The following is a 7555-nucleotide window of genomic DNA, read 5'->3' as shown; positions in this document are numbered from 1 at the left end:
CTTAGTTTACACATTTGCTTTGCATATAATGCTGCAATCAAATTGCTGGACTAGATACATGGTCATTACACATTACATATTTATACTGTAAACACTTTAGGATAAATACCTAGAAGTAGAATTGTTGGGTTAAACGATATGCACACTTAAACTTTTAGTTGATACTGACTACTTACCCTACAAACATGGTTGTACCTATTCATATTCTTATCAATAGCATGTGGGAACCCTGTCTCATCATGCCCTTATGAATTCAGGATAGTTTTAATGTTTTGTAAGATACTTACCAATATGATAAGTGAAAAACAGCATCCTCAAGTCTGAAGTTGCATTTCTATCATTTCATGTGATTTTTAACCATTTGCATTTCTAATTCTTTGAAACTGCCTGTTAGTACCTGTTAGTATCTTTTTTTTTTTTTTTTACTGTCCAGTCCATCTATTATTGAAACCATTTTTATTGGAGATAATCCTCTATCATATTGATGCAAATATACAGATTTATTTTTACTTGTAGCTTTGCCTATTATTATTATTTTAATTATTTATTTATTAATTTAAAATCACTTCTGGGAGTTAAATTCAACAATATTTTTCTTTTGGATTTGGCATGGTATATCATGGTAAGGAAGACCTTCCTCCAATATATAATAATGTTTATCCATAAGCTGTTTTTTTTGTGATTTTTTTATCTACCTGGAAATTATTTTGGAGGAAGATGTGAGAAAATAGAATGTTCTATTTCTTTCTTTTTTCAAACTAGAAAGCCAGTTTTACCATATCATGTATTTTTATTTTCATTTTTTAATTGTCAAGTCTCAGATATGTCCTTTCATTTAAAAAAATATCTTCCCCTTACCACATTGAAATAATTGTTCTTGTTTATTATTTCTTTCTAGAAATACCAAGCCCATTATTTATTTTTACAAATTCACTTACCTGGTCTCGCATCCCGTAAGCTTGAGGTCAGACAACACTCAGTCTTCTTCTGTAAACCCCGTTTTTTGGATTTTTTTGGAATCTTGATCTCTAGGAAATCAGTGGAGATACTAAGTATCAGAGGCTTTGGCTGGTTATACAACTTGAGGCCAGCAATGTTATCAGAACAATTTATCTTTGTACATTATTCAGGTTGTTAGAAACATATATGATACTTTAATGCTATGAAAAAATATACTTTTGTAATCATTTTAGTAAAAGTTGTATATATTCTTATTTGGCCAGGAAGCTATTTTCAATTTGACATATTTGGAGTGCCAAGTGGGATAATCATTTATAAGATTAATAATTAACAGTATTATGACAATTGCCATTTTAATTACTTAGTCTTGGAAACCCAAACAGCTCTTAAAAATTGTTTGTTTGTAAAATATAAATGGGGCATAATATATATAGATCACTCAGTCTAAGTAATCGCTGTATAATTTATTTTCCTCTAATTTCCTGGAGTATTATTTTATGAATAATATTTGGTCTAGAATATTGAGATTTTTAAGGAAAACATCTAGGCCGGGTGAGGTGGCCCATGCCTGCAATCCCAGCACTTTGGGAGGCTGAGGTGGGTGGATCACCTGAGGTCAGGAGTTCGAGACTACCCTGGCCAACATGGAGAAACCCCGTCTCTACTAAAAACACAAAAAATTAGCTGGGCATGGTGGTGGGTACCTGTAATCCCAGCTACTTGGGAGGCTGAGGCAGGAGAATTGCTTGAACCTGGGAGGTGGAGGTTGAAGTGAGCCGAGATCATACCACTGCACTCCAGCATAGGCAATAGAGCAAGATTCTGTCAAAAAAAAGAAAAAAGAAAAAAAAGAAAAGAAAAAAAGTTTTCTTTTTCATTTCTACATTACTTAATTTATTTTATCTGCTAAGGTCTGAATTATTGTTTCTCCTGCCAGATTAATATGTTGAAATCCTATCCTTAAGGGGATGGTATTAGGAGGTGGGGGGTGATGTCTTTGGGTGTGATTAGGTTATAGAGGTAGAGGCCTCATGAATGTGATTACTGCTCTTATAAAAGAGGCCTCAAAGAAATCCCTCACGCCTTTGCCAGGTGAGGCTACAGTGAAAAGATGGCCATCTAGGAAGTGAGTCCTCACCAGATACACAATGCTGGTGTCTTGATCTTGGATTTCCCAGTCCCTAGACCTGTGAAAAATAAATATCTGTTGTTTATAAGCCACCCAATTTATGATCTTTTGTCACAGCAGCTTGAAAAGATTGAGACATATACTTCTGTCTTTCTTTTTTTTTTTTTTGGGACGGATTCTCGCTCTGTCACCCAGGCTGGAGTGCAGTGGCGCAATCTTGGCTCACTGCAAGCTCTGCCTCCCAGGTTCACGCCATTCTCCTGCCTCAGCCTCTCCGAGTAGCTGGGACTACAGGCACCCGCCACCATGCCCGGCTAATTTTTTGTATTTTTTTTAGTAGAGACGGGGTTTCACCGTGGTCTCGATCTCCTGACCTCATGATCCGCCCGCCTCGGCCTCCCAAAGTGCTGGGATTACAAGTGTGAGCCACCGTGCCCGGCCACTTCTGTCTTTCTTAAGCATTATAAAAGCTTTAGTGATATAATTTTGAAATTCTGATAACACCTGAGCAAATCTAAGGATCAGAGCAGCAAAAAAAGAGAATAAAGAAATCAGAAGAGTTTTGGAAACAATAACAGGTTATAACAGTTAAAACACAATGTTAGGGAGTAGGAAGTTATTCCTTCTGGCTGCAAATATCCCCTATTCTGCAACACATATATACATAAAAGTGTTATTTCAGCTAAAATTAACAATATGAAAAACAGAATGCACTTCACATGCTTTTACAGAAGTAAATTGTGTGTTACGGCAATGTCAATAAATAACAGATGCATTGATGTTTTCTCTCGTAAACTTTAGAACTGGACATCTCTGGGTTTAAGTCTCATATCTGACATTGACTGGATGTGTGAACTTGGGCAAGTTAATTTTGCTAAGCCTCATAAAATAAGCTCTTATATAATTTTTGAGATGGCACATAGTCTTGGCATTAAAAATATTAGCTGTTAATAGTGTACTGCTACTAAAGCTTTTGAGATTTCATAGTTACCCAGGAACTAAGGAACCATAACAGCCAGTTCTCATTCACTCAGCAAACTGAAAAAAAAAAAAAAAAAGAAAAAAGTTGTAGAAACCCTTACCTTAGCATATTTTCAGGAACAATCAGCAGTTAATTAAATTTGAAGCTGTTAGACTAAAGTGAGAGAGAATACAAGTAAGAGCTAGTCAAAAAATCAGAAGACACAGCAAAAATGGAGATTTACAAAACAGGCTGGGAAGAGATGAGAATTGAAAATATAATGATATTTACTAAGAGCATTTTTGATAAAACAATACTGCTGACTCCTCTAAAACATACTCTAAATAATATTTTTACTTTAAAAACATATTACTTTATTGTTTATTCTTTTTTATTCCACTTTTAGTGTCATTGCTTTAGTATTTTTGCATCTTTGTTGAGATATAAGAAAAAGTTGCATATATTTAAGTGTACATGATGTTTTGATATATGCATATAGAGTGAAATAATTGCTGCAATCAAGCTAATCAATATATCCATTTTTTCATTTTTCTTTTTAACTCAATTGCTTTCTTCTGTAACTTTCAAATTATTATTATTATTTTTTTTTGAGACGGAGTCTTGCTCTGTCACCCAGGCTGGAGTGCAGTGGCGCGATCTCGGCTCACTGCAAGCTCTGCCTCCCGGGTTCACGCCATTCTCCTGCCTCAGCCTCTCCGAGTAGCTGGGACTACAGGCGCCTGCCACCATGCCCGGCTAATATTTTTGTATTTTTAGTAGAGACAAGGTTTCACCGTGGTCTCTATCTCCTGACCTCGTGATCCGCCCGCCTCGGCCTCCCAAAGTGCTGGGATTACAAGCGTGAGCCACCGCGCCTGGCCAACTTTCAAATTATTTTTATCCTCCATTTTCCTTTTGTGTACTCCCCCACACAAATACTCATTAGAAGAGACAGACTATGTTGTTACCTCTTTTCAACCTTCAAATACTGCTTTCTCTCTTGTTGCCTGCTTTGCTCTTCGTGTAAATGGACGACTATTAGATGATTGTGGCAGAAAATATGTGGCAGTGCTGGTTATCACATGCCTGCTTAACATGCTTTTAATTACAATGAAGATCCCAGTTCTGAGAAAGAAATTTTGTTTTTCTAAAAAATCAAAAGTAAAATGTTTATACATAAAATAAGAGCTACCCAAATTTTAAAAGCTTAAAATTGGTCTCGTTTTAGAACCATAAAATGACTACAGTTTCTTAGTCCAGAAGAGTTAAAAGAATATTAAGTTAAGTAATAGATAGGACTACATACTCTTAGAGAGTCTTAGCTACTTAAAAAGCAAATTTTTTTGTGTCTTACACAGAATCACATTATAAAAGTCCCACCTGTCAATTTACACGTGATTTTGTATAGCTTTCATCCAAAACATTATTTAGTAATTCCAATCAAAACTAAAATACAGTTTCTATGGAACTTGACAAGCTAATTTGAAACTGTGCAAGAAAAGAGCAATGGTCGAAAATGTACATCACAGGAGCATAATCGTCTGAGACAGAAAAAGAAGAAAGAAGACAGAAGAAGACGAGGAGGAGGAAGAAGAAGAAAAGGAGGAAGAAGGAGGAGGAGGAGGATGGGAATGGGTATGATTTGTTCTACTAGACAACAAGATTTATAATAAAGTTATAGTGACTTTAAAAGTGTTATATTAACGTGGGGACTGATAGAAACCATGGAAACGAATGGATAGTCTAGACACAGACATATATAAAAACTTGATATCTGACAGAGGTGGCTTTATAGATTAGTAGCCAGTATTTGGTGCCAAAACATTTAGTTACCAAAATAGAAAAAAATAAAGTCAAATCCTTACTTCACAGCACACATAAAAGATGGATTAAAGACCTAAAAAAAAAAAGAAAAAATATATGACATTTTAGAAAAAATATAGGAGAATACCCTTAAAAGCACAAGACAAAAAAGGCACAGGAAACACAAACTATCATAAAAAAATTGAGAAAGTTGACTACATGAAAACTGAAACTTCTAACAAAAGATAACATAATTATGGTAAAAAGACAAGCCACAGACTAGAAGAAGCCATTTGCAACATGTACAAGTTTTGCAACATATATCCAAGATATATGAAGAACTTGTATAAATTTTTAAAAAGAGTATACGACTTAATAGAAAAAGGGCAGAAAACATCATCATCAATTCACAGAAGAGCAACCAGAAGAGGAAACACACACACACACACACACACACACACACACACACACACCTTACTAGTAGTCATTTTAACGAAAATTAAAATATCCATCAGATTGACAAAATTTTAAAAGTATAAAGGACGATGTGAAGCAACTGTAATTTTATACACTCCTTGTGAGAGTATACAAATCAATTCAACCACTGTAGAAAGCAATTTGGTAATAGATGGTGAACTGATAATGCCTATTATCCATAAAAGCCTGAAAATCTCCTCGCATGTACAAAACTTAAAGAAAAGCTCACTCATAAATTCAAAGATACAGGAACAAAAATCTTCAGGGTCGTATTGGTCATAGTATTAGGTTGGTGCGAAAGTAACTGCGGCTTTTGCCATTGAAAGTAATGGTAAAAGCCGCAATTACTTTTGTACCAACCTAACAGGAAAAAAAGGAGACAAACTGTAAGTCCATCAATGAACCAGAACTATGTATATTAACATAATGATGCACAAAAAACATTACAAGCTGAGCACAGTGGCTCATGCCTGTAATCAGTATTTTGGGAGGCTGAGGCAGGCAGATCACTTGAGGTTAGGAGTTCGAGACCAGCCTGGCCAACATGGAGAAACCCCGTCTCCACTAAAAATACAAAAATTAGCTGGGCATGGCTGTGCACGCCTGTAATCCCAGCTTCTAAGGTGGCTGAGACATGAGAATCGCTTGAACATGGGAGGTGGAGGTTGCAGTGAGCTGAGATCCCGCCACTGCACTCCAGCCTGGTCTGTCTCAAAAAAAAAAAAAAAAAAAAAAAAAATTACAAAAGAGCATTGTAGTATGTTACTGCTTATAGTTTTACAATTTTATGAAAAAATATATTGTTAGGATTCTATGCAGATGTAGGAAAAGTATAAAGAAATGCACGGCCGGGCGCGGTGGCTCACGCTTGTAATCCCAGCACTTTGGGAGGCCGAGGCGGGCGGATCACAAGGTCAGAAGATCGAGACCACGGTGAAACCCCGTCTCTACTAAAAATACGGAAAAATCAGCCGGGCGTGGTGGCGGGCGCCTGTAGTCCCAGCTACTCGGAGAGGCTGAGGCAGGAGAATGGCGTGAACCCGGGAGGCGGAGCTTGCAGTGAGTTGAGATCCCGCCACTGCACTCCAGCCTGGGTGACAGAGCGAGACTCCGTCTCAAAAAAAAAAAAAAAAGAAATGCACAGGAATGAGAAGCATCTAATTTGGGATGATCGCTGCCTGCTCAGGAAGGAAAAAGGGGAATGTGACGAGCTTAAGCTATCATAATATTTTAATTCTTAAATTGAATGGTGGCCATCTAGGTGTTCATGATTATAAATCTTCATATCTTTGTATGTGTCTTAAATATTTGATAACAAATTTGTTTTAAAAAAGAGGCAACAATAGGGTAGGGCATATTTTTACCAAAGGCTGAAGTAAAAACTCTTGAGTTGGAATTTATACTTAGAAAAGGGGCTTCCATTTTTCTTAGTCACACTAGAGTGATTGGGGTGGAGGAAACACAGATTTTTTTCTCAATCTTTGTTTTCTCCCCAACTACTATTGTATTATATTACATAGTCTTTGAAAAGGCTAAAATGAATCTGAAACCTATAATATAGACAATAAATGTGTCCCATAATCCAGTTCCTTCAAAATTTTGCAGACTTTGCTCAACTGTCTTTTTGTCTTGATTTTTTTTTTTTTTTTGCTTGTCAAGGGACCTAAGGCCATTCTGATTTCTGATCCTTTGTGAATATGAGGATGCTGATGATGTTTAAAAGCAACTGAGGCAGATTCTGAAGGTGTTTTATAAATAAGAGTTTCAAGTGTATACTGAATAATGATATTATTTAGTGTATTTCAAAGTGACTCCTTTGAAAGATGCTACACTCATTGGATGGAGCAACCATGATACCTCCTGGGCTTGCAATGCCCTTGGGCCTATTGATGATTTTCTGGATTGCAGTGACAGGACAATGCAGAGGGAGGTTTGGAACCACACTCTGTCATTCATCACAAGCTGGAAAAGAACTGAATTAACGAAATAAGACTTATAAGTATAACTTTGATTTTTACAAATGTGTTTTTTTTCAGAGTCTTTTGTCTATATCCTTATATCTTTCAAGCCTAGGTCAAGTGCTTCCTCTTTCTTTATTCTTCAGGAAACACAAAGTACCAGAGCACGTTCCTGGTGCAGAAGATGCAACAGAAAGTGGGATATAAGTGATCTCTATCCTCACAGAGCTTATTATCCTTTATATGTATTGCTCTAATGATGCTCAC

General features: G+C 36.3%; 1 long non-coding RNA gene across 1 annotated transcript; it reads right to left on the bottom strand.

Annotated features, from left to right (window-relative positions):
• Positions 1-938: 938 nt before the first annotated feature.
• Positions 939-4184, bottom strand: LOC134736247 (uncharacterized). Its single transcript, XR_010120144.1, has 3 exons — positions 4019-4184; positions 3172-3224; positions 939-1028 (listed from the first exon to the last, which is right to left on the bottom strand). It is a non-coding gene; the product is annotated as an uncharacterized lncRNA (long non-coding RNA).
• Positions 4185-7555: the final 3371 nt, after the last annotated feature.

This window comes from Symphalangus syndactylus, chromosome 3, assembly GCF_028878055.3.
Source record: "Symphalangus syndactylus isolate Jambi chromosome 3, NHGRI_mSymSyn1-v2.1_pri, whole genome shotgun sequence".
In the NCBI taxonomy this organism is placed as follows: domain Eukaryota; kingdom Metazoa; phylum Chordata; class Mammalia; order Primates; family Hylobatidae; genus Symphalangus; species Symphalangus syndactylus.
The sequence above is the reverse complement of the archived record's forward strand: the minus strand, read 5'-3'. Positions and strand labels throughout refer to the sequence as shown.